We start from the raw sequence: 8307 nt of genomic DNA, 5'->3' as shown, positions 1-8307 counted from the left end.
CGACACCACATAAAAGGGCTTTAAAAGAAATGTCACAGTCGGGCGTCTGAGTGACACCACACAAAGGGCTTTAAAAGAAATGCCACAGTCGGGCGTCTGAGCGACACCACATAAAGGGCTTTAAAAGAAATGCCACAGTCGGGCGTCTGAGCGACACCACATAAAGGGCTTTAAAAGAAATGCCACAGTCGGGCGTCTGAGCGACACCACATAAAGGGCTTTTAAAATAAACAATCATAGTGAATATCCCGGAGGTAGAACCATCCCAGAGATACTCGATAATAACAATAATATCACGGGTTAGTCAACAATAATAATAATCATAGTTATCACAAGTCACGAGTAGTAATTCCATTTCTGGTTAACCGTTTCACCTCCGAAGACCGACACTAAGACCGACACCTGACCCATCCCAGACTGTAATCCTTAACCAAGGACACGGCTATTCGAATAGATTTATTCTCTGCAGAGGGTGTACTCTTTACCCACGAGTAACGGATTTCTTTAGTCCATCGGAACTAATTCCGTCTACGGTCTTTTTGTTGAAAACACACCTAACTTGCACACACCAGCTTATCTCATACGTGTCTGGAATCACCCACGACACCTGTTAAGCAAACTCTAAGTGGGGAGGCTACAACCTCGCGTAGCATGGGATCAAATTTATATCGCGCGCTCTAAGGGGTGGCCTCCCCTCTCGGTCCCAACCGGAAACACCCATGCCCCCGGACCAGGTGGCCTGCCTACCAGCTACAACCGGTATCTTCCACCATGGCCTCTCTGTACGGTGTGTGCTAGAAAGAGGTTAACAACTTACTGAACCGTACTCTACTTGCTGTAGAGACGAGTGGTAGTACGAAACAAGTATGGGGGTTACTGGAACAAGACTCGATCTACGGTCGACTCAGGAGGTTTAAGTATTCCCTGCATGATTAGTATAACGAATATATTTCAACCAATAGAGTCACCGCTCATATCACCTTGCCATGCCATACCGGACATAACCGTCCCGACGGAGACCAGCGACAAACTCATGCCTACCCAAGGCAGAGGTTTTCCCGGGTTCCTGCCGGTATGCATGCAAGGCACATGAGGGTGATTATCATCACAAGTGTGTTCATTTCCAACAGCCTGGAAATCACTAATATGCACTCATGCATATGATCATACCACATGAAATAACGAGTCCTTCGAAATGCGGTGGTGTTATGAATGTATCCACGATCACACCAAAAATATTATGCCGGGATTCAGAATGCTTGCCTTCAATGTTGTGGAGGGGTGAGGTGCTCTCCAAAACTTTTGAAAGTTTCTTCTCTCTCCCCAAAATCCTATTTAAAAATATATTTGAATTAACACACATTTCAAAAACAGTACAAAAAAGTTGTTTGAAATTTTTTCAAATGAATCTTAAAATAAACTAGACCAAATTTGAGGAAGGTAGGAAAAAGAATCAACTCATTTGGACTTATATTTAAAAAGTTATAGCCAGTCAAAGATTTGGTCAAATCTGTTTTTTAAAATAAAATAGAAAAGAAAACGTTTCAAACGAGATTACGCTTTCGGTGCAGAGGAGGCGTACTTGAGGCTTTACGCCTCCACTTAACCACGTGGACAGACATGGGGTCGCTGATAGTGGGTCCAGAGGGCCCACTGGTCAGGTTTGACCAGTCTATCCCTCCCTCCTCTTCCTCTGCCCGAACGGAGGCGAGGCAATGGCGATCGCCGCCGGCGAACGGTGGCTCCCCGCGGGTTCCAGAGGGTCTGGATGGATCGGCGAGACTGCGGCGGTCCTTCCGGTGGTCGCTGGGTAGACGTGGGTGGAAAGAGTCATCGGCGGTGAGCTTCGCGGCGGAGGGGAGCTTCGGGAGCAGAGTGGTTTTGGGGCTATGGTGGTTCCCGATCAAAATCGAGTAGGGGGATGTGTTCACGGAAGGATGAGGGGGTTTCTGGCGAAGAGAACGGAGAGGGGGAGGTACTGGAGGTGTCGGATTGGCCGGGGCGGTGGCGGCGGCAGGAGTTGCCGGAGATGAGGAAGGAAGCTCTCCTGGGTCGATTGGCGAGCTGGGGAAGCGTCATTGGGGTGGCCTAAGGTTGCCCGTGTGCGGGAACGGCCCGTGGCGTCCATTTATAAGCGAGGCAAGGCGGTTCCGCGGTGGCCGTGGATAAGCTTCCGGCGAACCGACGTTCTGTAGAAGCAGGGCATCGTGGCGGCGACGAGCGCTAGCGGACATGGCTGTGGATGAGCTCGCGCTGCTCCAGGGGCCAGGTGGCGAGCGGGAGGGGTTTGGGCGGCGCTGCCCGTGGCTGGAGCCACTGCGGACGCCGGAGTGCCGCCAAGAACGCCCTGGCGGCGGCGCTGTAGCGTGCCAGGGTGGTTTGGCGCATCGCGAGGCGGGGAGTGCGTGGCGAGGTGCTGCCGTGTGGGCCAAAGCCAGGGGGCCAGCGTGTCGGCTCGGGCGCGGCATCGTGCAATACGCGCGCTCTGGGCGCGTCCAGTGCATGCACTGAGTGTGCTCGACGAAATGCCCGAGCATGCTAGGAGTCGCGGTTGAGGCTGGGGGTTAACAGGTCTAGGTTTGGGCTTGCAAGGAGATCAGTGGACAAGCTGGTTTGGTCAGGGGATTAGGTTCACAGTGCAATGCCAAAACTCATGTCAAAACAGATCATGCCCGTAGGGTGTTTGGCAAAATGCCAAGGGCACTTAGGCAAGTCTTGGAGTGGTCAAAAACTCCAGATGGAAGTCTCTTTAGATGTACAAGAGGGTGGTGTGGTTAGTTGGTCAAATGCAGCAACTTGTTAGTGTAAGTTTTGCAAAACTACAATTCTGGACAGGAAATAAATAGCATTATTTCATGAACCAAAACTGATCCAAAAGGTTGCATGCTCCTGGATTTAGGGGTTTGGTGGGGCTATCTACATGTAGGAGAAATAATCAAGGGTTAAAGAGCAAGTAAAAACATGGTTGCTGTACAAACCATCAAGTTGGTCCAGAATGGAAATGAGGTTGATTCACTCAATATTTTCAAAGAACAACCCTGGATTTTTGCACAAAGTGGAATAATATGCTCCTACTGACCTCCCCTAATTTTGGTAGAAGTTTTAAAGAAATATTTAAAAGGGTTGTAGTGCAAAATGCACTCTGGACCAGAGAAGAAAAATTGAGTGTAGGGCTCAAAATATTTCATGAATGAAATATATTTTTGCATAAAAGTGATTTAGAGACATCACATGACATCTCCAAATTTTTGTGGGAATTTTAAGTGAATCTATCAAATGGTTGTAGTTCAAATATGGCCATTTAACCTTGAAACACCATTTTCAAGAAAGTAAAGATCAAGCAACTTAATTATTTAATTAGTTACACTGATAAAAGGAAAGTTTTTCTTGAGAGGTTAAACAAGTCCAATAACATATTTGAAAAGTTTTCTCTTTGGGAAAAACTCATCATAACAGGGAAGGAGATGATTTAAAAAAATCAAAATGGAGCTCAGAAATCCAAAGTTTTAATTCCTCGAAAATTGTTTTAATTCATTAAAACAAGGCCAAATTTTTGGGGTGTCACAGTTTTGCGGTACGCCACACCCCTCCCGATGAACAGGACCCCCATTTTGACCGTAGCGCTCCAACACAAGTCCATTTCCTCCATTTTGCGGTACGCCACACCCCTCCCAATGAATAGGACCCCTGTTTTGACCATAGGAGGTCCGTTTCGTATGTTTTGCGGTACGCCACACCCCTCCCGATCAACAGGAGCCCCGTTTTGACCGTAGGAGGTCCGCTTCCTTCATTTTGCGGTACGCCACACCCCTCCCAATCAATAGGACCCCTGTTTCAACCGTAGGAGGTCCATTTCCTCCGTTTTGTGGTACGCCACACCCCTCTTGATTAACAGGATCCCGTTTCGAACATGGCCGGTCGAACACAAGGCCGTTTCCTCCGTTCTGCGGTACGCCAGGCCTCGTTTCCATCGCCTATTTCTTCCAAGCCCTCCCGATGAACACGACGACGCATTCCGTTCCGACCCAGCCGGTTGGCTCCCCATGAACACGACGATGACGTTGTTTCTCCGTTCCGACCCAGCCATGTACACGAGCCCTGGCCGTACGTATGCGCGAATAGGCGTTCGAGACCCCGTCCGTATGTACACATACGTGGCCATGTTTTCTTTCTTGCACATTGGCCGCTGTACGTACGTGTACATGCTACGTGCATGCCTCTACTATGACACGTGCGCGCCTCTACATCAATCAGTATATACGTACGTACACGTTCCCGACCAGAATGACAACGCTACGTACGCTTTGACCAGGTGGGTCCCGACTATCAGGCACTTCCTTGCGTGCGAAGATGTAGCTGGTGGGTCCCAGCATTCAGGGGAAACATTTTTTTCATGAAATACGGTGGCCCGTCCGGTGGGTCCCCGCTCTCAGGTGGAAGGATAATTATTTTGCACGTAATAAGGAGGCACTTCCTTGCTGCGGCCGTGGACCCAGTTGTCAGCCTCTCCACGTACAGTCCACGTCCGATGGAAGCTGTTCCTTGACCACGTTTACCACGCCGCGCCGAGAGCACCAGGGCGGTGGACGACGGCGAGGCCTAGGAAGGGGACGACGTGGAGCCGGGGAAGACGCGACGGTGGATGCCCACGCGTAGAGGAGTACGTGGGTTCACTATTTCGCTGCGGTGAGAGGCTGCCGTCACCGCAGAATAACAGGGGGTGTGGGTGAGTAGAGGGATGGCCTAGCCAGCTGTGGGAGTAGTAGGCGGCGGTGAGGCCTCCGCCGCATCGCTGCCGTCCACGGGTGGCAGGAGCACGAGGCACGACCGGCGCTAGTTTGGGCGGCTGGAGCAAGAAGACCAGAGGTTGAAGAAGCGCTACGGCCGTTGGATGGACATCATATGGTCACTGGATCTAGAATCGTGCATATTGACTAAGTTGACAAAGCCCTCCGTCCCCTCAACTTAGTAGGCCCACAAGTCAGCCTGCCACTATACTGGGTCCCAGCTAACAGGGGGAGTATTCATTTTTTTGTCTGTAATAAGGAGGCACTTCCTTGCGTGCGAAGATATAGCTGGTGGGTCCGAGCTGTCAGCGGTGGTAACGTTTTTTCGTGAAATACAGAGGCCCTTTAGGTGGGTCCCTGATGTCAGGTGGAGGAATCATTATTTTGCGCGTAGTAAGGAGGCATTTCCTTGTGTGCGGCCGTGGACCCAGCTGTCGGCCTCTCCATGTACAGTCCACTTCAGATGCATGTAGGTCGTTGACCACGTTGACCAGGCCGCGCCGAGAGCACCAGGGCGGTGGACGACGGCAAGGCCTAGGAAGGGAACGACATGGAGGCAGGGAAGACTCGGCAGTTGTTTCGCACGCGGAGGGGAGTACGACTGTACGAGGGTTTACTGGTTCGTCTGCTGTCGACGGAGAATAACAACAGGCGTGGGTGAGTAGAGGGATGGCTAGGCCAGTGATCGGAGTACAGTGGGGCGCCGAGGCCTGCGTGGCAGCACAGCCGGCCGCGAGGAGGAGGGAGCAGGCAGTCCCGTCAGCGCTTGTTTGAGCGGCTGGAGTAGGAAGAGCAGAGATTGAAGAAGCACGACGGCCGTCCGATGGACATCCAACAGTCACTCCTTGTGCGTCAACCTTTTTTTAGGAAACCCTCAAATCTGTGGAGAACATCATACAACCCATCTACCATTATTTCTAATAATTTACAGCCCATTTGCTAATTCTTAAGGTTTTTTTTGGAGCCCATAGTTTTTTTTGTTAGCAGTACAGCCCATATTGTGGCCACGGTTAAAAAATTATATGAAATTTTGCATATTTCGATGCGGTCCGAACTATTTTTAATCCCGAAATTTCAACTCACATTCAAACTGATTTTAAAAATAAATTTATATCAATATAAAATCCAACAAATTCTCCACACATAAAAATTAATGTAACATAAAATCTCGAAATGAAAAAAAGATATTTGAAACTAATTGCTAGTTTGATGTGTTTTAAAAATGTACAGCCCATTTCTCATTACCGAATGAAGCTCTCCTCGTCTTGAAAGATTAGCAGCACAACAGGCCTGACAAAGCGACTTACCTGGCAAATCATAAAAAAACTGGGTTGTGGCCGTGGACCCAACTGTCAGCCTCTCCACGTACAGTCCTCTTCCGATGACTCTCGTATGTTGACCATGCCACGCCGAGCGCACCGAGGCGGTGGACGACGGCGAGGCTCCAGACTGGAACGACCCGGAGATGGGGAAGACGCGGCAGTGGAGTCGCAGATGGAGAGGAGTGGGAAACTTGACTGGTTCGGGTGCGGGGTGGGCCTACACTCGGCAGAGAATAGCAGGAGGTGCAGAGTGGAGGGATGGCCTGGCCGTCGGCGGGGTAGCGTTTCGCTCAGGAGCACAAAACAACGCCGCTGGACGCCGAAGGCTGTAGCAGGCGGTTCCGACAGCGCTGGGGGAAGAAGACAAGAGATTGAAGAAGAATGTCGGCCGTTGGATGTAAATCCAACGCCTTCTAAGGCTTCGACCTACTGGCCCACATGTCAGCCAGTCCATTTGTTTTTTAGTCCATTCGGTGGGTTGGGTGAAACAATGATGTAGCATCTATGCAGCCCATTTAAATCCCATTTGCATTTTCTCGAAATCCGCGGACTTGCTGGGCTGGGTGAAAATATCATGTTGGGCTAGACGGAGAAATGTTATAAAAACATAAACACATGATTGCACGTCAGTAAAATCTTTGCAAGCTTATGTACGCAATCACTAGGAGTTAACTTGCCAAGTTATATATAAACAATTATTATTATTATTATGTTGTAAGAACTTTCAACTTACGATATAAAATATCATTTTAATTTGATGAGTTAATAGTATGTGGGGTATTATTATTTTTTACGCTAGACGTGGGACAGTTGAGTTGGTTCTAGGGGAAAGTACTAGGAGAAAACTCAGTTTACATCAAAAAAGAAAGTGGGAGAAAATTCAGAGACCTGCTGGGTCCACCTGAGGAGGGGAATATGTTGGGAGGAAGGAGATTCAAAGCACGGCAGCCAAGTGAACTAGTTTTTTTTACGGACAAGTGAACTAGTTTACATACATGAGCAAATAGCCACTAAAAAAAGAAATCAAGTTAATGGGTTCTTAAAAGAAATATTTTGGACAAAACAGATAATTACGACACATAGGCTAATGCATGAAACACTCAGATGATAAAGGTGCTTATAAACAGATAAAGTACAACATCTAGACCTTCCTGGCACGCTTGATCATGACGATGCGGTTGTCCGTGTACTCGTCGGTTACGGGAAGCAGACACGCCCTCATGTCCAAGATCTTCCTGTACATGTCGTAGCATGCGTATGCGTCCTTGGCCGCATAGGTTATGTAGGCTAGATTCAGAGGTACCTCCCACGTGTTCAGGTTGTCTTCTTTAATGTTGGCGTATCAGGGATCGATGATGGTCTCAGCGAGGTCAACCACGGAGTCCTTCTCCTGCCCATTGCTGATGATCTTGTATTGCTTCTGGATCTCGACAAGCTTGTTGCACCAGATGCCTGAATCGTCGCGTTCTTCCTTCTCTCCACTGTAGTGAAGGTGCAGTCTGTGCTTGATACGTCTCCAACGTATCTATAATTTTTGATTGCTCCGTGCTACTTTATCTACTATTTTAGGCAATATTGGGCTTTATTATCCACTGTTATATTATTTTTGGGACTAACCTATTAACCGGAGGCCCAACCCAGATTTGTTGTTTTATGCCTATTTTAGTGTTTCGAGGAAAAGGAATATCAGACGGAGTCAAAATGGAACAAAATCAACTAGAGAAGTTAATTTTGGAAGGAAACCAACCCTATGGGCTTGGAGTGCACGCCAGGGGAGCCCCGGGCTGTCCACGAGGGTGGAGGGTGCCCCCCTGTGCGCGCCCCCTACCTCGTGAGCAACCCGGAGGTCCACCGACGTACCCCCTGCACCCATATATACCTACGTACCCTAAAACTTCCAGAACAGAACCTAGATCGGGAGTTTCGCTGCCACAAGCCTCTATAGCCACCAAAAACCAATCGGAACCCTGTTCCGGCACCCTGCCGGAGTGGGATCCCATCATCGGAGTCCATCTCCATCATCCCGGTGCTATCCATGACGAGGAGGGAGTAGTTCACCCTCGGGGATGAGGGTATGTACCAATAGCTATGTGTTTGATTTCTCTCTCTCGTGTTCTCTCTCGTGTTCCTATATGGCACGATCTTGATGTATCCCAAGCTTTCCTATTGTAGTTGGATCTTATGATGTTTCTCCCCCT

The sequence above is a fragment of the Triticum dicoccoides genome, chromosome 5B (genome assembly GCF_002162155.2).
Source record: "Triticum dicoccoides isolate Atlit2015 ecotype Zavitan chromosome 5B, WEW_v2.0, whole genome shotgun sequence".
NCBI classification, from domain to species: domain Eukaryota; kingdom Viridiplantae; phylum Streptophyta; class Magnoliopsida; order Poales; family Poaceae; genus Triticum; species Triticum dicoccoides.
Note: the sequence above shows the minus strand (reverse complement) of the source record.